This window comes from Acomys russatus, chromosome 15 (genome assembly GCF_903995435.1).
Source record: "Acomys russatus chromosome 15, mAcoRus1.1, whole genome shotgun sequence".
Classification (NCBI taxonomy): Eukaryota; Metazoa; Chordata; class Mammalia; order Rodentia; family Muridae; genus Acomys; species Acomys russatus.
The window spans coordinates 43826293-43850556 of NC_067151.1; the positions used below are offsets into that span (position 1 = coordinate 43826293).

General features: G+C 44.1%; 1 pseudogene; it reads right to left on the reverse strand.

The window, feature by feature from the left end:
* Positions 1 to 10102: 10102 nt before the first annotated feature.
* On the reverse strand, positions 10103 to 22491 carry LOC127199022 (tubulin polyglutamylase complex subunit 2-like; annotated as a pseudogene).
* Positions 22492 to 24264: the final 1773 nt, after the last annotated feature.

Here is a 24264-nt window from a genome sequence, read left to right on the forward strand (position 1 = left end):
AAGGCTGTGAAGTCCCAGGAATTCTGTGAATCCTTAGCATCCTTACACTTCCCATGGTGGCCAAAGAGTCCCATGGAGCGGCTAGGAGACAGTGATTATGGAAACTAAAGGGGGTTAGAGATACACTAGGAAGACAAGTTGTCAACAGTAGAGGCAGTGAGCCCTGCTTGCTGGAGGAGTTTCCAAGAGCTACCAAGACTTAAGAGCTGATGATTTCAATACTCAAAGCTCAGGGCCCACATTACCAGCTGCTGAGTGCTGGGCTGCTGGCTTTGATGGTCCAGCCGCTGCTTTGAATTGGATGCCTATCTTGAATTATAAGCCCAGAGCCTAAAGTTACATATCTCTAAAGTTTGAAAGCCTGGCCACCAGCATGCAGAAGCTTGGGGCTCCCAACAGCAAGGCAGTTGCTCCTTGTCTATTCATTATTTCTATCTAAATAGAGCAAAAGGGCCCTAAGCAAGTGGCGTATGACAAAGCTATTCCATGGGATATGGAGCAGGTGGCATTATGTAATACATCCAGCAGTGTACAATGGCATTCTTGGGTGATAATGATGGGTCAACATAAGCTCAACAGTGGTACCAAACATACAAAGGTAGTGTGGGATGCAGACAATGGGGAAACTGTGTCAGGAGATATAAATGGCATATGGAACATTTCTGTGCTTCCTACTCCATTTTGCTGTGAACCTAAACTGTACTTTTTAAAGGGTATAAGAACCTAAAACTGTACTTAGTGATGAACTTTTTTTTTTTAAGCAGATGGTTACTCTAGACACATAAGTTGTATTAAGAAGAGACAGGCAGTGGGAGAATCTAAGTCCAACACCAGAGCGTGGCACCCATGCAGTGAGAACCACAGCAGAGCCTTGCCCAGAGCTGTCTGCTTCTTGACTGCTTGGTTCTCTACCATGAGCTAGACGCTGCAGGCACAGGGAGCACAGCCACTGTAGACAGACGCCTTCTGGAACCTCTATGAGGAACACTCTGCACACAGAAGGAATAGGAACAAGAACAGCCGGTGCCACTCAGGATGGAGGTGCCAGAATGTGAGAAGGGCGTGGGCGGGCGTGTTGGCCAGTACCCAGGGGACTGAGAAGACATGAGGGTGAAATAATGGAGAAATGATGTACAGTGCAGAGGACAACATATGGTGAAGGCTACAAAAGCTGGTGGTAAGGGTGACTCCCCTGGGGGAGATTCAAGCCAACAAGCCCTGGAAAAGCTGCATTCCAAGTGATAAGTGGTGTTCTAGACACAGATTTTTTTTTCTAGAGAAGTAATTTCCTAGAGTGGACTCCATTTTACTTTCTAGAGACTCAGGAAATGGGAAGACACTTACAGATGATGAACATGGGACATCACTGTGCCTTTTATGCTCCCAAATAGCCACAGACATGGCGCCAAGTCTCTGTTGTGGCAAGAAGTGTTTCCACCCAAGCATATTCTGTGTTTGCAGACCCTCTCGAACCAATTGGCGAACCCCAGGTAGGGGGTTGAGAGCACAGAGAGGCACAAGGAGAGGACAGTGAGTTCAGAGTCCTGGCCACTCAGACAAAAGTCAGATTAATAGTCAGACGCTACCATGGAAATGAAGGGTCAGGGTGAGGGGCAATGAGGAGAGAAGCAAAGTTGGGGAACTGGATGAGTTGAGGACGTATAAGACAAGAAACCCAAAAACTAAAGTGCCCTTCTTCAGTGCGGAGAGGGCCATTCATGTGCAGATCTTAAACTGTGCCATGCTTCTTCACCTAGTCCCCAAAAGTGTTAAGTCAGGGTCCCAGCTATTCCTATGCTCTAGAGCTTCTGTGAGGAGTAGGTGAATTTAGACATGCATACGCACTTACAAAGTGGCTTGGCTCACAGCGACTGCTCAGTGAGATTAGCTGTTGTTGCTATTGTTTCTGGACTCGAAGAGAAGCACAGTCCACTCCTGAAAGGGAGGGAGCCAGAAGCACCCACAGCCGTTGGAGACAAATAAACAGCTTTGGCCATGTGATGAGAATTTTCTTTCTTTCTTTCTTTCTTTCTTTCTTTCTTTCTTTCTTTAGTTGTTCCCGTTTATGAACGTTTAATTTGTTGAGAATTTCGCACCCATACAATGGGTTTTGATCACATACATCCTCTAGTCCCTCATAAGTCCTCCCAGAACACATTTGCCAAACCCTGTCTCAACGTAATCACTTTTCACGACCCACTGAGTCCTATCAGGAATTTCTGTGTGTGAATGTGTGTAGCATCTTTCCCTGGAGTATGGGCAAGTACAAGGGGCCACTTTCCTAAATAACACAAAGTCTGCCTACTCTGGTAGCCTTTTGACTATGAAGGATCCTCAGCGAGGGGTGAGACTGTATGAACTCTTCTCTCACCAGTGCTGAAATGTTAGATTGCTCGAATTGCTCGGTCTACATGCTATGAGTTCATGAGAGCAACGGCCCTGTCATTTCTAGAAGACATTGTTTGACAACAATGTCTCCCCAATCCAGCTCTTACATTATTTCTCTTTCCTCTTCCACACTATTTCCTGAGCCATAAGGGGGGTGGATATATTTTCAACAAGCACTTTGTGGGGCTCCCTGCCTTGGCTTTGCCTTCCCACCAGGCCAGAGAAACGTGACAGCCAAGTCTCACCCAACCAGTGTTTAGAAAGCCACAGAAGGCTGCCCAGGACTAGGGTCTCCTGTTCAGTCACAGTTTGGGCCTGAGAACCATTGCCCAGTTGCACTGCTTGCCAGGGGCCTTTCCCTCAGCAGGTGGCCTGCAGCCAATAACTGCTTTCTTCTTGCACAGGGAAATTCGGCCTGAGGAAATCAAGTTGCTGCTATCTCAGCACAGGCGAATGGGGAGCTCACAGCAGCCCCCCTCGGTTTAATAAAGGGGCAGTTTTCAGACTTATCTTGAAAAGTCACACCCCAAATGCCTAAGCAAGGAGAGGATTTTGCTGATTAGCTGCAGGATGACACTGCCCATGCTCAATTCACCACAGTCACAAATGGAAAAACCCCGGCCTATCAGTACAGCAAGGAAATGAGTGCTTGTAAAAAGCAGGCAGACCCGAGAGCCTAACAAACCTGCACTTTCTCCCACCGAAGCATCTCTTGCCACGTATGTTTTGTGTGGCTAGGGGTGAAAGATTTGGACGTTTTGGTGTCCCTTTTCTGTTTCAGCAAAGAGCTTGTCTCTTCCTCAGTTATTTATTTATTTTTTTTTTATGCCAGAATTGGGGTGCTCTTAGCCTGGTTCGTTTCTGGATGTAAAAGCATCTAAAAATGTGGTTCGTTTGCTCAGAGATACTAAGGACCTGTCATGTGTGCTGTGCTCAACCCTAGATAAGCTGTCTGCTCTCTAGGGTGCCTGCCACCGAATAGGGGCACAGACATGAACAACATAAATAAAATGGAAGCAAGATGCACATTCTGCTTTATAACAGTTGCTGGGCTCCAGGATGCACGTGACTCTGAGCTAGAACTCCTCACCTGATGAATGTTTCCCGGCCGAGTCCATGTGTGGTCTACATGTAGGATAAATGTGCTCAGGACAGGGTTGTATGCAGCTCAACCCAATATAGTAAACTTACTCAAAGCATTCTGGGAATTTTTGTGTGTTTGTTTGTTTGTTTGTTTGTTTGTTTTTGAAAACAGGATTCCAGATCATGAACTTTGCTGATGACAACACTGAGTCATGGTGTCAAAACAGTCAAAGTTCTCCTTTGCCCAGGAAAGTTGTGTTGTGAAAAAAAAAAAAACTACTAAAAGTAGGAACGTTTTCAGAATGAAATAGAATTCGTCTCTGTGATCGAGAGAGAGAGAGTCGGAGACAGAAATTTTCTTTGTACTTTTTAAGCACTCTTCTTAAGAAAGCAGTACCAGGACCCATACTTGTCCCTTAAATGTCACCGTACCTACACCAAAGTCACCCAAAGTTAACATCTTTCTCTATAGGCTGGGGAATTCAGAAAAGTGAGATTGCTACCATGTCTCTACACTAAGGGCAAGGTTTATTCCAAAATTACAACCACTTTTCAAGGAAAGATGATGTCAGGAGCATGTTGGTAGCATGTCATCATGTCCCTGGAAAGGAGTTTACATGGGTTTCCTGGATTTGAAGGAAGATGGTCTCTGGTCAGTTCGGTAGAACGTGCTGAAATGAGGCATTAGCTCAGCTGTTAGGGTCTCCCACTTTTGTGTCAGGGGGAGATCTTTTGTGACAGGAGAAGGGGTCTGGTTCTTGCATTTATTTTTTTTTCTTTTTTTTATTTTATTTTTATTTTTTTTTCTTGCATTTATTTTTACAACCCACTTCCGGCTAAGAGTGACTTCACTGGATGATCACAACCGCAAAGAAAAGGGGAACCGTTCTTCCTGCCTCAGGCAGCCTGGAAAGACACTTGAACTCGACCACTGCCTCTGGCCATAACCAAAATTAGGCTCAGGTCTTCCTGTGGCCAAACTCCTGCTAAGATCAGACACTTACTTTTACAATAAACAAAACTGGAAACAACAAAAATGGTGTTACTCATGTAGGCCAACAGTATATGCAAAGCACAAATGCTGTGTGAAGGAGCCCAAGCCATAAGCCTAGAAGAAATAAGACACATCTTTGCCGTGTTCTGGAAGAGTTAGTAACCTCACTCTATCCACAATTGCCTAACAGTCACCTCTGTCCAAGACCTTAGGTGTGACTAATACACTAAATGCTACAAAAGGGACAAGGAAGGTGAGGGCAGTCCTTGGGCTGAAGGGTCACAGAAGACATGAGACCTGGATTGAGTCCTTGGAGCCCAGAAAGGAGTGAGTTCCAGGATGAACAATTGCAACTCAGATGAGATTATCAAGGACCCGAGGCAGGGATTTGACCTGAACACTGAAGGAATTCAGCACATAATCTACTGAAGTCTGAGGCAGCTTACCTACCTACCAATTATTATTAAACTATAAGTAGACATTAACTGGAAAATATTTCTTTTTATCAAATAGATGAAGCAACTCGAGTGGAAATATGCCAGTATATCTTTCCCAGATGACTGGGCCAAATGAAAACAAAGACATTTATTCACTGTGTGAGTAAATGTATCACCAGTGCTAGGCAACAACACAATGGAAAAGATGCTATGTAAGGTTCCAGCCTGTGCGGCAAACATTGTGTTAGATAAAACAGAGAAGATGGAAGGGAAGAAGAAAGGAAGGAGGGAAGGAAGGGAGAGAGGGAGGGAGGAAAGAAGGAAGGAAGGAAGGAAGGAAGGAAGGAAGGAAGGAAGGAAGGAAGGAAACCGAGTCGAGAAAAGATGAAAATAAAACTAAGTTATGCACTGGAACCCCTAATTCATACTGAGATGTCAAGGAAAGGTTCTCCGGGGAAAGTGCTCATTAATAACAATGAGGATGTGCAGTGGTGGTGCATGTCTTTAATCCCAGCATGCCAGAGCAGAGGCAGGCAGATTTCTGTGTGTGCCAGGCCAGCCAGGACTACCGTGTCTGGAAAAAACAAAAAACAAAAAAAACAAAAACAAAGAAATGAAACATTTTTTTAATGGACATGACAAGAGATATAAAATGCCAGGTTAGAATGATGGGGTCCCTCTAGGAAAAAGGAAGAAGTGTCACGGACCTTCAGAAGATACAGACACTGGATCTAACTTTTTTTGTTGTTGTGATTTAAAAAACAAAACAAAACAACCCTGACAAAAGCAACTTATGGGAAAGGAGGGTCACTTTGGCTCACAGTTTAAGGGTGCGTCATGATAGGAAAGTCAGACCAATAGGAGTATACAAAGGCTGGACACAGCACACTCACGGTGAGCAAGCAGAGAGTGGTGAGTGCTGAACATGCCAGCTTCCCCCAGGGAATGTGCCACCCCTCTCCTTTAGGGTAGATCTCTCTCACTTAGAGTTTGTCTCCTTGGTGATTCCAAACCAATTCAAATTGATTTAATAATCACAATTAACATCACAGGGCCAGCAAGATAGCGCCACCTGATGAGCTGACGTCAAACTCCTGATAGGAGAATGCCCACTGGAAGAAGGAGAGAAGTGACTCACACAAAGTCTCCCCTGACCTCTACATGTGTTCTCGGACACATGCTCAGCCACGCTTGTGCCTGAACACACCAACACACACACACACACATACACACACATGCATGCGCGCAGAACCACTAAAAATGTAGTAAAAATTAATATCACAGTTGCACAGATAGCTAGTGAAAAATTGTTTATGAGAATGTGCATGAAATTGTTTCTGAAAGAAGTTAGTATTTACATCAACCAATTGTGTTTTTTAAAAAAAAAAAAAAAGCCCCACTTTCACCATTGTAGTCTGGCATCCAATTCTTTGAGCACCTGAACAAACACAGGACAGAAAAAAGAAGAATTTCCTCTGTCTTCTGCCATCCACTCAGTGCTGAGCTGTACCAGCACCACTGGCCTGTTTGCATGATGCTCACCCACCACATTCCCAGCTACCTCCTGCTGGGCTGCTTCTCTGGACGCCTTAACTAATATGGTTATGGATCCCTCCGGGTCCCTCTGAGTGCCTCAACAAATTAGTCGCCAATCTAAAATTGGATTTTCTTGGCTAAATGGGCAAAGGAGGGAATCCTCTTTCACAAGCCACTGAATGTACAGAGCACTGTGCAAGATGTACAGAATTTTAAGAGGCATTAGTAGAATTATTAGCCAGACGCCAACTGCATTTATGCACTTTATTTTCTTAGTTAGTTGTCTCCATTTTGTAAATTAGTTCAAACCAGTCATTCAAACTCTATTTTTGTGCCAGAAAAAGGCTGTGGCTGTGCTAGTGAGCCCTAAGTGGGACTGTTTATAAAAGAATAATAAAGTCAGGCTTGTGCCTTAATGTCCATTTTATATGCATGGCTTGAGTTGAGTCCTTTATACATAATTCATGCGGTCATTTACAGGCTTTTACATGACTTCTCCATTAAGAGTTAACTAAGGAAGAGGATGTTTATCAGCCACGGTAACCAGGATATTATGCAAATCTTTCTATCACTAAGCCAACAGAAGGGGCTTTGTGTTGATTAATTTAAAAGATGGGGCATTCCCGTCTCTCTTGCTGTTACTTGTCATTTATTAATGCAGCTAAGTGAAAATAATTTTGAAGGGTAAATGTGTTTGCACATTACCTTTGGGTGCAAAAGTGCTGCTTCATCCTGAGAGCAGGATGCATGAATGAGTGAAAAATGCCTGATATCATTCACTTCATTTTCTCTCCTTCTGAAACGATGAACCGAGTGTTGCCTATAGTATCAGGCAACCTATATATACTATAGTATAGGATCTATAGAATATAGTATCAGAAGACCCCCTCCCCCTTCCCTCTTTGACTTGGGTCTTGCTGTGTATCCTTGGTTTCTCTGGTACTTTCTATGTAGTTCTGGATGACCTTGAAGATATAGCAATGCTCTTGCCTTGGCCTCTCAAGGGAGCAACCACACTTGGCTACCTTTATACCAATTTATTCACAATTATTTTAACTTCGCGGAATATCAGCTTATTTGTAGAGATCATGGTCAGAGATCTGAGAGAAATAGGACCAATTACACACACACACACACACACACACACACACACACAGAGTGATATTTTTATTGGAATTGGCTCATATGAATGTGGATGTCAAAAAATCCCACTGTCTTCTGTCTGTGACTTTGAGACCCAGGAAAGCTGGTCATGCCATTCGGTCTGAATCCCAAGACCCGAGGACTGATAGAAGGGGATACGGGTATGACAGTAGCCTAATCTCCCAAGCCTAAACATCTCACCAAAAAGAACTTCTCAGATGTTTGAGGGTAGGAAACGATAGAGGTCTTGGATCAAAAAGTGAGAAAGAAGCCAAGCAAAATAATGCACCCCTATAATCCCAACACCCTGGAGGCCCAGAGAGAACATTGAGCATCCATCCTTTTTATGGTACCAGGCTTGAGGTCATTTTCTTACAGCTGTTTAGTCTACATCCCCATTAAATTCCCACCACACAGAGCTTGAAAGGGCAGCTGGAATCAGCTCCCAAAGAGCCTTGAGACAAGATTTAAAAGGAGCAAACCATAGAGAAATCGCCTTTCTCAGCAGATAAAGCAGGCTATGGAAATCACAGAGAGACTAGAGTAAAAAAAAAAAAAAAACCAGTCCTGGGGACCACACTGCCCGCGCTGAAACAGTGATGTGGGAGTTAGAGGAAAGATGTAAGAGACTTTGAGGAAGACAATTCAAGAGCTCCAGCAGCCCTGGTTGTGGAGTAAGGGAAGTGGCAGAGACATGACCTGGGGTTAGCTGTCCGGGAAACTGGAGGTACAATGACCTCATTTCGGTAGCACACAGGCCTATCTTAACTCTCCGGGGGTAAATAATATTGTTTTCTAATGAGATAGCCCATGGTGGAACTTGCAGGCAGTGAGAGTCCTGAGATGCCCTGGTCACAGTGATCCTTTCTCCTCGGCTCTTCCATGACATACCCTCAGCCAACCAGCTTCTGAGCCAGCTTCCTTTTTGCTTAAGAACTAGGTACCACCCTCCACAAACAAGTCCAGAGCCTGGATATGTCTGACAGGACATATCGGACAGACTCCGCAGCCTGCGCTGATGGGTGACGACGGAAGGTGATCCTTCTACCCTCCCACGTGCTAGCTCAGTGTTGTGTGCTGAAGGTACCAATACCACCCTGAAGCCTGCCCCCAAAGAACAGTGAAACCTGAGTGGCTGAAAAGAAAATTAGCCCTAATGCAAAACTACTTTCAGAGAGATGGGACCGTTTAAAGAGGGAGAATATTGGAGAGAGTATGACATTTAGAGTCAAGCTAAAGAGAATGCTGAGACAAGAAATGAGGAAGGTGTGTGTGTGTGTGTGTGTGTGTGTGTGTGTGTGTATTAAACAAATTAAAGGTTTCTTGCATGGGGTACCAAAATCTAACTCGAACTCACCAATAATGCATTACTGTTGCATTAGATAAAGCGATCAAACAATCCCTTCACCATTCATTTCATTTAGTGAAGATAGAATCCACATGTGAATTCTGTACTTCACTCTTCTGTCCTTCTGTCTGTCTGTTGTGCCTGGCTGAGTCTTTGCCTGCCTGAGTCTGAGGACTCTGCCCCTGTGTTGAGAGTGTGTGTGCCTGTGACTGTGTGACTGCATCTGTCCTAACACAGGGCTTCACTCCCTCTTTTATTGAATACCACGGACAGTATCACATGGGGAAGGAATAGGGGATACTATATAGAAATCTTGAAGAGTTTTACAAAGGACTTAAGTCACTGTCCCCAAGTGACTCCGATAACAAACAGCTCCACAAGCATCATGGTTTGTCAAGCAGTATGCACATTGTGTGGTTAACATCTGTGGTGGATATTCATTTGATAAAATTGCTTTCAATATCTATTTTTTCTGTCTTCAGCAAATGATTATTAGTACATACCTGCAACATCCATGCATTACTCTTGGGTCAGGGACATGGATGATTACAGCTACACATTAGCTTAGGTTGTAAAAGTTGACCAACTGGGAAATACAAGGCAGGTAAGGCTGGTTGTTACGTTGCTCTCCTACATCCAAGCTAAAGAAACAGACTGAGTATACAGAGATCTTAAGTGTATTGTTAACTCTGGCTGTGAGGCCCAGCAAAAGTTCCAGCCTCTTAGAATGTAAGAGACATTTTACTAATGTTGTGTCCCCACACTAGTGGGCACCATTCTTTAAATTAACACATAATTGTATGGTTGTTGTTGGTTTTCTTGTTTTGTTTTTTTTTTGTTGTTGTTGTTGTTGTTGTTGTTGTTTTTTTTTTTTTTTTTTTTTATCATGAGGTGAGGCACAGGTTTATTTGGAGGGACCTCTCTAATTACTGCCAAGAAGTTAAGGACTGGGTACAGACATAAGAAAGGTCTAGGTACATCTGAAAGTCTTAGCTGGTTTTGGAGATGGGGTTGGCACAACCTATGGAGGAAAGGAATCCTGGGCGGAGTTCAGTGTGGTCTTCCTAATCCATGGCTAATGACAGTGGGAGTAACGGCCTAAGACTTTGGTCACTCAGGAGAATGCCTACAAAGTGTTTACAGATTGCCCCACTCCCCAGAGCACCCATGCATTCATAGCGCTGCTGTGAGGTTATTTTCAGACAGGGTTTCCAAAGCAAGGGTGGGGGGCGGAGGCTTAGTGGTAGGAGGAGCTACGGGCCCAGGCCCTTTCTTGCTCTTGAATACTTCGCTGGGGTCCAGCTTGTTCACGAATTCTGTGAGTAGGCTTGTTGTAGGTGATGGATTTGTACCTGCTGAACCATTGCTTGGCCCGTGGGCTAATGCCATAGCTGACGAAGACATACTGCCACTGGGGCAGGCCCCCGTGGGTGATGAGCAGGCGGCGGTAGAAGGTGGGGAAAGGTATCTATGAGGAAATGCCAGTACAATGCTCTGAGTGTCGTGACCTAATCTAGGTTTCCCAGTTTTATAGATGAGGCAAACTTTGCCATTCCCATTGGAGCTGCACGAATCCAGCTCCAATATCGCACTGTGACAGTCAAAGGGAAGCTTCTCTGGCTGGTCCTCATTGGCTTCTGGAGTATCATCCCCTAGGTCAGCCAGAGCTGGGGCATGAGGAAGTGAGTACATGGGAGACTGGATTGTCTGGAGCCATAGGACCTTGCCTGACCTGCCCCAGTGGCTGAGAGGCCCTGCTGGCTGAAAGCCACAGCTGTCTGCATACTTGAGATAATTATTCTGCCTGGCAACCACAAAAGATCCAGCCTGACCTTGAGAAAAAGAACATTCGGTGTATCACGACTTCTGAATAATCGCCCCACTCCACACCTGCTGTCCTTGGGCCTGGCCCAGAAGATTTTGTAACTTTCCACTGCATTCCTTCCTACCCCCCCCCCGCCCTCTCAGAAGCTCACTTTAAATTTGGATACCCCCTTACAATAAACGGCCCTCGACAAGCAACGTTTCCCTGGGCCCATGTCTCTCTCCCGCCCAATTCTTTATTCACAGGTCGCGACCCTCCTCGCCACTCCACGAATAACTGAACCGGCGGGTCGGGGACACTGGATGAGCTGAGTCAGTTCTGAAATGCTGTCAATCACCACGCTTCCCAGTGGAATGATATGGCCAGCTAGCTCCACGCTCCATGTCACGGGAAAACCACTGATCATCAAGTAGAAGTTCCTCACGTCCACAGGCATCACATAACTGTTTTTCTGTTCCCAAGAAGAAATCACATGACATTTATCAGGCAGCTTTTCTAATATGCTCACTTCTGTCACACCTGGGGAAGATTCTAGGATGCAGGTGACGCCCAGGATCAGCTTCTCCAGGTGCGGCTTGCTGTCGGCTTGCGCGTCCCATACTCCGCGCACCAGCAGCGGCCACAGTTCCAGGCACCACCGCGGAGCTGGCCTGGCCCATAATTGTATGGTTGATATAGGGCGTGACGTGAATATTATAAAACAAGCAGATCAGAATAATAGTCATATTCAGTACCTCAATATGTTATTCCTTTATTCTGAGAGTTGTCCTAGTTAAAACCTTAAAAATCCCACAGGTTTTATAAATTCCAACACATAAAACTTTAGTCTCTTGGGTATATTCCAAGGAGTGGAGTAGCTAGGTCTAGAGGTAGCCCTATTCCCAATGTTCTGAGAAAGTGCCAGATTGATTTCCAAAGTGGTTGTACTAGTTCGCATTCCCACCAGCAATGGAGGAGTGTTCCCTTTTCTCCACATCCTCACCAGCATGTGCTTTCACTTGAGTTTTTGGTCTTAGCCATTCTGATGGGTATAAGATGGAATCTCAGTCATTTTGATTTGCATTTCTCTGATGACTAAGGACGTTGAGCATTTCTTTAAGTGTTTCTCAGCCATTCTATATTCCTCTGTTGAGAATTCTCTGTTTAGCTCTGAACTCCATTTCTTAATTGGGTTATTTGTTTTGGTGGTGTTTAATTTCTTGAGTTCTTTATATATTTTGGACATTAGTTCTTTGTTGGATGTAGGGTTGGTAAAGATCTTTCCCCAGTCTGTAGGCTGTCACTTTGTTCTGTTGATTGTGTCTTCTCCCTTACAAAAGCATATCAGCCTCATGAGGTCTCATTTATTAATTGTTGACCTTAGAGCCACTCCTTGGAATATACCTGAAAGATGCTCCACTACACAACAAGAACATTTGCTCAGTTATGTCCATAGTATCCTTATTTGTAATAGCCAGACTCTAGAAACAACCCAGATGTCCCTCAGTCAAAGAATGGATAAAGAAACTCTGGGACATTTACACTATAGAATACTACTCAGCTATTAAAAACAAGGAAATCTTGAAATTTGCAGGCAAGTGGATGGAACTAGAAATCATCATCCTGAATGAGATAGCCCAGACCCAGAAAGATACACACGGTATATACTCACTTATAATTGAATATAAGCACAGCATGGGGTGTCCTCTGAGAGTCTCCACTGGGGAAGGCTGGGGGCGGGGCACGGATTGGGACAGATGCTGGGACTTGGTACTGAGACTCCAGGTGAGAAAGGTGTGGGAGAATGGGGAAATTGAAGGACCCAGAGGGTCCTGGAACCCTACAAAAAGATCATCAAGGCTGGTGGATCTGGACTCAGGGGAGCCTGAACAAAATACTATACCAACCCAGGACAAAGAATGCAGTAAGCCCCTATTCAGATCTAGCTAATGGACAACGCATTCTCCATAGTTGTGTGGTTGTGTGGAGAGAGGGGACTGACTCTGACATGAACTCTAGTGCCCCTATTTGACCACTTCATCTTGCTGGGGAGGCCTGGTGTTACTCAGAGGAAAGGGAAGCAGGCTACCAGGATGAGACCTGATAGGATGTGAGCATATGGTGGGGGAAGAGGTCCCCTCTGTCACAGGCCTAGGGGAGAGGAATAGGGTAAAAGAGAGAGGGAGACGGGAAATGGGAAGATACAAGTGAGGGGATGACAATCAAGATGTAATCTGAATAAATTATTTAAATAAAAAAGTTTAGTCTCTTTAAAATATCCAGTCTCTTTAAAAATTCAAATCTCTTTTAAAAGTTCAAAGTCTTTCAACTGTGGGCTCCTGTAAAAGTCAAAATTAAGTCAAACACTTTCTTCAAGAGGGAAGAAACAGGGCAGAGCCACAATCAACCAAAGCAAACCCAAACTCCAACAGTCTGAATAACATAATGTCAAATGTCTGGGATCCATTGACTGTCTTATGCTCTCCTCCAAAGGGCTTGTGTCATTTTTCCAGCTCCGCCCTCTGCAGCACACACAGCTTGTCTCTAAGCTCTGGCCAGCTTCATTCCACTGCTACTGTAGTCCTTGGTATTCATCCCACGGAACTGGCACGTGCAAAATGCTGTGGCCTCTGCTGCAACTGGGCTGCACCTTCACTCTCCCACGCTCTCTTTACTGCCCTGCTACCCTGCTACACATTGCCAGGATGCCTGTTGTGACCCCTTTAGGCCTTTGAAACCAGTACCCCTGGGTGACTCTTACACTACTAAGTTTTGCCATCAGCCGGTCACTTCTGGAGCCCAGCTTTGTGTGTGCTGACGCTGAGGAAACACTTCCCAGAAGACTTCACATCAATGAGCTGGTCCCTTCTTAGTTACCACACATTTCTCGGCTCCATCTGACCAGCACTGAGTGTCCCAGGCAAGCAAGGTTTCCACTTTAGTGGTGCTTGTCTCTCATAAATCACAGCTGGTTGATTCTCCATCTGACCAAGCACACTTAGTCTTCATACAAAGGGCACACCAGGGTCTTTATTTTCCTCTGAAACTTTTATAACTCAGGCCTCCATCATCTGCACTGCTTTTAACTTTCATACCATGATCCTACAAAACATCCCACCAAGATGTGACCACTTAATGGCATTTCTCACACATAGGTCCAAAGGCCTTCCACAATCCTCCCCAAACCAACATGGTCAGGTCTGTCACAGCAATACCCTACTCCTGGTACCAATTTTTGTCCTCGTTAGGTGTCTTAATCACTGTTTCTATTACTGTGAAGAGACACCGTGACTAAGGAAACTCTTATGAAAGGAAGCATTTGATTCAGAGCTTGCTTACAGCTTCAGAGGCTTAGGTCCATATTATCTTGATGTGGAGGCATGGCGGGCGTGGCGCTGGAAATAGCTAAAAGCAACATCCTGATCCATAGGCAGAGAACCAAGCATGGGCTTTGAAACCTCAAAGCCCACCCCCTAGTGGCACATGTCCTCCAACTAAGCCACACCTCCTAATCCTTCTAAGCCTATCAAAGAGTTCCACTCCCTGGTGACTAAGGATTCAAATATGTGAGCCTGTGGGACCATCTTATTCAAACCACCACATTAGGGTTACTATTGCTGTGAGGAAATGCCATGGCCAGAAGCAATTTGTAGAGGAAAGGGTTTATTTGGCTCACTCTCCACACTCACTGTTTATCATTGAAGGGAAATAGGACAGGAATTCAATCAGGGCAGGAACCTGGAGGCAGGAGCTGATGCAGGGGCCATGGAGGAGTGCTGCTTAGTGGCTTGCTCACCATGGCTTCTTCAGCCTGCTTTCTTATGGAACCCAGGACCACCAGCCCAGGGATGGTACCACTCACAATGGGCTGAAAACATAAGGTGTCCACTTAGTGTTTAATATGCACCATTCTGAAATGATGGTAAATTTCATTCTAGTTCCGTATTACAGATGGTTTGTATATTATTCTAATTTAGGTGTGGGATACACAGCACCATGTTTCTGGTCCCAAATAACCTCCATTTTTAAAATTATACTAATAGTGTATACTTATATGTAAGCTTTTGTGGGGCCAGGGAGCCATGGGACTGGGGGAGCCAGCCCAGAGTAGGAGTCAGGTAAAGGCATATCCAAACCCCAGAAATCTTGTCCTGAGGTTGGCAGGAATAGGACCACTCCCCCATTGCCCTATGCCTGCCCATCCTGGAGCACCTGGAAATCCTTCTTATGCAAATGAGGCATCCCCAGCACCCTGGCTGTGTAAGACTGAGACCTCTAGAGAGATCTTTAGTCTATCCCTGGAGTCCCCACTAAGAGACGGAGTCCATTGTCAATGCAAATGCATAGGGATAGGAAGTTATTGAGTCATCGCGTTGGGGTCTGTGCAGCTCTTCTAAGCTGCAGACCCCGAGAAACAGAGGCACAGGCCTTTTATAGGTTTTAGACAAAGAAATGAGTTTTACAGTATGTGATTGGTTGGCATTTGGACAGAAAAGCTGCAAGCAGGGAGTTACAAGTCTTGGCGTTTGGTGATTGGATAATGGGTGGAGGGGCAAGCTGACCTATGAGAAAGATTGGTTGAAGCAGTCACAGGGGGCGTTTAAGAACTTTTTTAGTTGGGGAGGGGTAGTGGAAATTTTAAACACAGCTGGTTGTCCTTGAGTCCAGCTGGACTCTGAGCACAGACTGAGGCCTTGAGTCAAGTTGAACTCTTCAAGGTTTTTCCTGTCCCTGCCACACACATACAGTGATCTGATATCTGTCTGTCCTTGGTTCAAGCTGGACCCCCTAGAAATGTACATGCTTTGGCCTTAATGGGGGTCTTTAAGGGAGGACTGAGTAGGCTGACTTTTACATTTTCCCAGACTTTGGCTTTAATGGGGGTCCTTAAGGGGCTGGTTCCTTCAGCTGCAGCCAATGATGTATACTCATGCTTAAAGGCCCTACTGCCTTAAGCCCTCAAAGTTTAAGTTGTCTTTATTTCCCCCAATTAACTGAGCTGTCTCACTGAAGTCTGTCTCCCAAGAGTCTGCTCTCACCATGCTCCCTGCTGCCTGGGGCCTCTTTCAGCCCCTACCATTCCTGACCCCGCTCACCCTCTCAGGATCTCGCTGTAACTGGCAGGGAAATGAAGCCTGCGTGGTAATTTTTCCTACTTTTTCATTAGCACATGTTAATCATATATATATATATATATGTATATATATATATACACACATATACATATATACACATATACATATACATATATACATATACATACATATGTATGTTATATGTACATATATAAAATAAGAAGTTTCATTATAACATGTTTACATGTGTATAATGTATTTTGGCCATGTTCAGCCCATTCCTCTTTCCTGTGTCCCTTTTATTCCCATTGATTCCCGTCCTCTTCCCAACTAGTCCCTGCCTTCCATGTCTTTAAAAAAAAAAAAAAAAAGACCCAACAAGAGTTGTTAGGGTTGCTTACAGGAGCGTGGGCACCTCTCCCTGTAGAAAATGTCCATCTTTCCCCTATCAACTATTAACTCCATATAAGACCTAAAGGAGGGGAGGAGACAGGATGTTGGTAGGCCCAATCCTGGTGCAGCTCTTGTGCAGGTAATTACAACAGCTGTGAAGTCAAGAAAGTCAGCATTATATAACACCCCCTCCCTTCCTGTAGCTCCTGCATTCTTTATTGCCCTAAGCTTTGGAGAAGTGTAGATATAGCATGCAGTGAGCATTCAATGGTCTGCCCATCACTTCGACCACTTAAGAGTTTCTGCAGTTACTTCTGCCCACGGCAAAAAGAAATTTATCCAGACGAAAATCTGACAGCAGCACCAATCTATTAGCATAGGCATTTGCTATTTAGATGACTTGACAAAAACATCAAGGCCATATAGCAAAACCATAATACGCTTCCCTATTTGAGTCTCCCTCTAGCCGTGAACTCTTGGCCCCAGTTTACACTACCAGATAAGAATTCCCTCCTATGGTACAAACCTCAATTCAATCAGAAAGCGGTTGGTTGCCCCATAACAGACTTGCCACTATTGCATCAGGGGACACATCTTGCCTGGGTGGTCAGTAGTGTTGCTTGGAGGGTCCGGAGCTCAGTAAGAAAGTTGATGGCAAAGCAAGCACACTCTAGTACTCTGGTGTCTACCCATCATGGAGAGCACATCCAGTCCAATTCTAGATATATGTCTCTATGCCTTGTTCCAGAGCATTCCATATCCCAGCAGTAAGGTCTTGACAACTAGCTCTGGCAAGCAAGCACCGGTAGTGGCAATTGCTTATACTTTGGGTGGGGTGGAAGGTTCAGTAGTCTTCCACAGAAGTCCCACTCATAGGAGCTAGCCTACCCCGAGCATTCAGATTATCACTGGATAATCTGAAAGCAGCTTTATCAACTCACACAGGGGTAACTCCATTCCAATTCTTTTGTTGTTGGTCGTTGTGGTTTGTTTGTTTGTTTGTTTATCGAGACAGGGTCTAGCTATATAGCCCTGGTAGGCCTGGAACTCAAGACTTAAACCAGGCAATCTTTGAATTCATAGAGAGCACCTGCCTCTATCTTCCAAGTGCTGGGGTTAAAGAGTGTACTACTATGACTGACCCAATTTTTTTTAATTAATTTTAAAAATATTTTTTAAATTACTTTACTGGGTGTTAGCCTTTCTTATAGCTCTTTCCTACATCATTAGTTTTATTTAGCCCCCCAAGCCATATTTTTTCTATCTTCTTGTCCCCTACTTTTCATTTCCAAAATACAAATTTCTTTTCAGAATTTGATGAGTTTTCTTAGAGATTTCTTTTATATATCTTTGGATATATCTGTAATTATAACATTAAATATTGCCTTTTGTCTCCGGGGAACAATGTTATAATTGGAGCTGCCATCTGGTATAGACTTCAGGGTGTGTGTGTGTGTGTGTGTGTGTGTGTGTGTGTGTGTGTGTGTGTGTGTGTGTTACCAAGGAAAAACTGGAACAAGCCCTCTGTCTTCATTTGCCTTACTGACCTAAAAATCACTAACTTTGGAGATCACACAGCTGAGCAACAGATTACTAGCTCCCACAAGCTTTGCTACAGATTGCACTCAGCTGTGTGGGTTATGATGGGAACGGTTGCCCAGGTTACTTTTCTGGGACTTGAGAGCCACTGTAGTTGAAAATACTGACTCCTGGCTTAGACTTGCAAGTGTCTGATAGAATGGCTGAAATATCTCTCTGTCTTCAAACTATGCCTGTCTTCTTTGTAGCCTCAACCTGTGGGCTATGACCACCATGAGCAGAGAACCATGAAATTCTAAAAGGGTACCCTAGTTCCTGAAAATTCTCCCTCTTATTAGCCTCCCCGACTCTCTCGTTATTCCTACCCTCTATCGGTTATATCCTACTGTCAATTCTCTGGAGTGAAGAGGCTGGCATATAAGCAGGGTCTTCCTCATCTTCACTGTTTGGCCACTGGATGACCCTCTTCCCTGTCCTGCCACTCTGTTGGGTCATTGGCCTTATGGAGCTGCCACAGGACCAAATGAACCCTCTCTGGGTTTCATGGCCACAAATGATGTACCATAAAGCTCTTCTATGACTACAAACTTTTGCAGCCACTTACAGTATAAAATGAGCACTCTGACCTTTAAAATAAGAAATTGCTTCTGCCAACTGCACCCAAAATGATAAAGAAGACAGAAAAGCATCCTGGCCGCAGAGTGCCCAGCAGCTGTTTCCAGCTGTGATCACTGTGGAACTAGAGCTGCTTTGCAAGCCTCTGGAAGGGCACTCTCCAGGACCACTAGGACAAACCATCCTCACTGCTTTACCGGATTCCCAGAAATGCCAGTGCCCACAGCCCCAGCCTTCAAGTCTGACTAAACTTACAGCACTGGACTCTTTATCGTTGCTCTCTGGAAAGCAGAGGTCATCAAATATTATAATCCTTTGTTTGTTGTTGTGGTGGTGGTTGTGGTTGTGGTTTTTTGAGACAGGGTTTCTCTGTGTAGCCTTGATTGGTCTGGACTCTCTTTGTAGACCAGGCTGGCCTTGAATTCACAGAGATCTATCTTCTTCTGCCTCCAGAGTGCTGGGATTAAAGGTGTGTGCCACCACGCCCTGCCCATCCTTTCTATTCTTTATTTATTTTGTTTTTATCTTTTAGGCGTGCTTTGCCTGTGTGTACATTTGTGCACCACATGCTTGTCGGTGCCCATGGAGGTCAAAAGAGGGCACTGGATCCACTGTAGCCGTTGTGTAGATAGATCTTTGTGTAAATATATCATGTAGAGTTGCAGACAGCTGTGAGCTGCCATGTGAGTGCTGGGAGTTGAGCCTTCCCAGAGATGGCTAAAGAGAAAATCCACGAGCTAGACTATACATCAGAAAAATAAATAAATATCCACAGTGCAACACAGAAATAAAAAATAGAAATTATAGATAAAAGGAAACATAAAAGATAGACTTGAAGGTCTACCATACACTTAATTTGTGACAAAAGGAAACCCCTAGATAACAGAAGACTATCTGAAAAGATAACGCCTGAGAGTGTTCCAAAACCGGTCAGCGATACCAACTCATAATTCAAAAATCACTATAACGCCCAAGCAAAATAGACTATTTTTAAAGATCAGATTCATTACAGTAGAGGCAGAGAAGACTAAGGCTACCTCAAATTTTATATGCAACAAACATAACCTTTAAGAAAGAAGGTTTAAAAAAAAAAAAAAAGAACCATTCTAACAAAAACTGAGAGATGTTTCCATCCTAACATCTATGTGAAAATAAATTCAAAAGACTACACTTTTCACACAATAGGATCATTTCCAAGAAGAGGGTTGAGCTGTGAGAGGAGATAAGGGCAAAGCGAGCAGCACATGTTTAAATCTAAATCAACATGTGGCAAATAAAAAAGGATAGCTTAGCTGGGTATGGCAGCACATGCCTTTAATGCTAGCCCATGAAGTAGAAGCAGGTGAGTCATCATGAGAGCTCAAGGTCAGTCTGATCTACATAGTAAGTTCAGGGCCAGACAGTGCTACAGAGTAAGGCCCTGTCTGAAAACCAAAAAATAAAAAAAAAATCGTGTCTTGGTGCTTTAAAATATAGGGAATTGTAGGTAGAGCGCTTGCCTGTATGAATATGAGACCTGCTCATAACCTGGACCCTGAAATCCTTCTTAAAATGGTTTCGTTTCTTTGGAGACACAGAAGCAAATAACAGGCTCATTGTAGGAAGAAAAAAAAAATGTTTTTTTAAAGAAAGGGACACACACACACACACACACACTTGCACACATGAAACCCAAAACCACCCATCATCTCACCTTCAAAAGCAGAACATGGCTATGCATGTATGACCCCAGAATTCTGGGTTTTTCCAAGAAAGACAAGAGATAAACTTCTGAGGATGGCCACGTCCCCAGCATCATGGGAGTTCAGAGGTCTCAGGTTTCTTCTGACATAAGCCATCCGTTTGACTCTAGCGGGTCACTCCTCACTCTGGATAGTATTACTACCTCCATTGAACAAAAGGGTTGGCACTAATGGCCCTGAAGGTTCTTTCCAATAAGGAAAACTCATACCTTCGTCATTACCTTAAAAGTGCAATTCAGAGGATTAGTCTCAGAAATTATCTGCGTTTGGAGCTGTCTGTACCATCAGGGCAAATGGCTCAAAATGGCCAGCACTTCACAAGACCTGCTGTGTAAATGCCCAGCCCTGTTGATAGGTATCACGGTGCATATTTAAACAGCAGCTACTGTAAGGACAGCGTTTCTTCATCTGTGCTTCCCAAGCTCCCTGGACACCTCTATTTTTATTCCCGAATGCTACAGAAATAGCTCGCTTCACTTCACTTCACGTGTCAGCCTGTATCAGCACCAAGGCGGAGCACACTCATCTGAACTGGCAGAGATTAAATAATTGAGACAGACATAAAAGCTTGTTATGCTAGTGTTCTTACATATCACCTAGTGACAATCCGCTCTGTTTAATGCTTTTTCTGACCCATTTTGGGGGTTCTCAGAGACATGCTGGGACACTATTCACAAGCCGTTTGTGCTGACTCCCTGGCAAGAAAATGAAATATCCTTGGAAGGTGGCAGCCACACATCCGTATCAGTAAAATTCAGACTCTGGAGCTCGGTACTTGATGTGGGAGGGCTGTGGATGCTGGGATATGAACTGGGTCCTCTGTGAGGGCAGCTGGTGCTCTTAACTGCCGAGCCATCTCTCCAGCCCCAGCTCAGGGTTGTTTTGTTTGGCTTTTTAGTTGTACACTGTCAAAGGCTTTTCTTTTTAAACTGCTGGGCTAATAAGCAAAATATATTCATCTTTTAAATTTTTAAAAAATATTTTATTTAATTTTAATTTATTTCTGTTCATGTGGGAGTGTCAGATCTTGGAGTTACAGACAGTTGTGAGCTGCCATGTGGGTGCTGGGAATTGAACCCGAGTCCATCTCTCCAGCCCCTTCATCTTTTACATTTTTTTCCTTTTCTTTCGTTGGCATTAGCTATGTAGGGTGTATTTTCACCCCTTCCTATTTTATGCCGGGGGCAGTAAGTAAGCTCTAGCTACCTTTCCCCACTGGATTCCCTCCCTTTTTATCAAGACTGTACTTAAGCCAGCACTGGTGAGTGAATTAAGTAATGAGTGCTTTGGCTTTTTGCTTGTTTTTATTTGTTTGTTCTTTTCTTAGACCAGCTATCCTAGAGCCGCAAACTCTCTATATCATCATCCAAGCTGGGATTACGGGCACGCACTAGGGCATCCAGTTGTCACTGGCCATTTCAAAAGTAAACAAGGCAGAAACAAACAGAAAAGATACAGTCAGCACTGGTGAGTTATCTGAGGCTCACCTTCTCTGTCACCCCACCACTTCCCTCCCCTTCCCCCCCCCCCAACTGCAGTGCATTTCACTTCGGATGGTTGATATTACCAGATAAAGTTGCAATCCCCATATTAGCACAATTCGATATTTTCTTATGGTGTTAATTTTAGGGGCACCATTATGGAAAGCAAATACAGGGTTCTTGAGTGAGTTACATCAGTGCCCTACCATGCAGATACACCTTTAACCCTCTAAAGAAGGCAGCTTTGTGCACACGTGCCGAGCAATTATTTTTATAAATAGTTTGTCAAGCAATCCCCTCTTATAAAAACTTACTTTTTGCTATGCCCATCCCATGCAGCATTTGTTCAGAAATCAGACCAGGGAAAGGGCTGTCTACACCTCTGTACACATGTTATGAAAAATAATTCAAAAATAGTCATGGGAGAAAACGGGGTGATTTTAAAATAACTATGTGCAGTTCATAGCCTCAGAGACCTGCCATTTCTGTTGTTTCCAATTGCACACGCTTATTGAGCTTGCTATGTGGTCTGTCCTTTTCCCAGCCACCCCTAAGTGTAGGCGCCTTTGTTTTAATCCCCGATGTGCACCCGCGTGCTGTGACAGTGTCGGGCGCACAGTACACATTACATGTTTGGTACACTCTCTGCTGAATGACTGATTGCTCAAACTAACATCCCCCACAGCCCTGGCTACCCTCACTCCCTCCCACTTCCTGCCCAGTTCCTAACTTGAGTTTACACAACATTCATTTTTCTCAGCCTCTGATGCTGTGGCTTCTGCTATTCTTAGCCTGCAGAGAGATGCTGGGGGGGGGGGGGCACTGGAGGGGGGGAAATCCTACTTCTGCCAAGTGGACCTACAAGAAGGCATACCGCCAAACCTTACGCAGGCCCCTCGGGCTGGACCGGCATGTGTTTAATCTCCTGTGCCTCCACACAATGATTTTCAGACTCAGCTGTGGCCAAAGCTGTCACTCCAACAGTTAAGGACAACTTTTGTGGATGGTTCTTCTCACTTCCTGTGGCCTCCTATGCCCACCCTGACTTCCCGGTCCTAGGCTGCTTCAGGGGTAGGCAATCTTGCTGCACCTTGAGACTCTTCCCAAATTGCCCAAAGTCACTTTTTAAATCATAGGGCCAATTAGCTTTTATTTATTTATTTATTTTAATGTTCTTAGGTTATTTTGGCACAGCTCTTTGTAAACTTAATTGTGAGGCTGTATAATATTCTGTAACAGACTACATTTAAGCTTTTCTAATGTCAGACCTACATATATTTTTTCATTTATTTCATTATTACAAAATTTTTCTTTTGCATTTCTGAAATTTCTTAGGATAGATTGCTGGCTTTATTGGGGGCAAAAGCTACAAAAATATAAGATTCTTGGTAAACTTGTCAAGCTTATCTTCAGAAACCATTTTATTATAAATTGGCCAAGACTAGGAATTCTCTTTTTACACTTTTTCAACTTAAAAAAAATAATTATTTCATTTACCTATATTTGGCCAATCCTTCTCATATCCTTTTAATATATTCATTAACTGTTTATGACTTTCTCAGGTAAATTGTCTCTTAACGGTTTTCCTCACTGGTCTACTCGGGTACTCATTTTCTGGATTACTTTGTCTGTGTTACTGCTAAGTTTGACACAGTAATTTGTGTAGCAAACTTTCCAGTGTGGTAGCTGTGGTTCCACGATTTTCCCGTCCCTGCCTCCCCTCTACTGGGATTGCAGGTGGGTGTGCCACACCTGCTTTGGACTTTAATCTCAGATGGATTCTCTGGTTGGGAAATCTTGTATTAATTATCTCTCATGAAATTCAGTGTTTAGACATTGTCATATGTTCTGTTATGGTATAAAATGTGCCCCATCTACACAGGGAATTAGTCTACCTTTGGAGCTTTTAAATATTTTGTATTAATTCTTTGAGAATTTCATGTAATATATCTTGGTCATATTCACTCCCTCCTCTCAGATGCACCTTCCTCTCTCTCTCCCCCTCCCCCAATTTTTTTTTTTTTTTTTTTTGCCTGTTGAGTCCGGTTTGTGTAGCTTAACTACCCTTGAGTATGGCCTGCCTGGGATGTGGTTGACCTACCAGGTGCCACACCCTTAAAAAAAACAAAACAAAACAAAAAACAGATTACTTCCCAGTAGCTGTTAGAGATGAGCACATCTCTAGCTGGTGCTCAGGCTTTGTGCCCACCAACCCCCCCGCCCCAGTTCCATGCTGGGATTTTGATCCTGAGCAGCTGTGATTATAGCCCTGCACCCCTGGACCTGCCTGACCCAAATGGTACTTTGAAAGCATAGCTTGTCGATTATTATAAAGCTCTCAAAATACAAGATGAAACATGAAGGAAGTCTAGTAGATCAGAAGAAGCTGAGGAACTTGCATGTTGGTGGCTTTGCTTTTAGTACATCCATGACACTTGTCTCTACCATAGCCATAGCCATCCAGACCAGGAGCACTAGAGCCTCCTGTCTACAGCATTATAGCTAGCTATAGTATAAAACTGTAGTCTAATGGTTCGCCACCCACCCTTCTCAAAACATTCATATCCCTCTCTGTTTCCCATTCCAGAGACACTTCCAAGATCCAAACACAAGAAGACTCATTGATACGGCCTATTATTTTACTCTTTGTCCATCCAGGCAACACCCTCGTGTATCATGGGCTCTA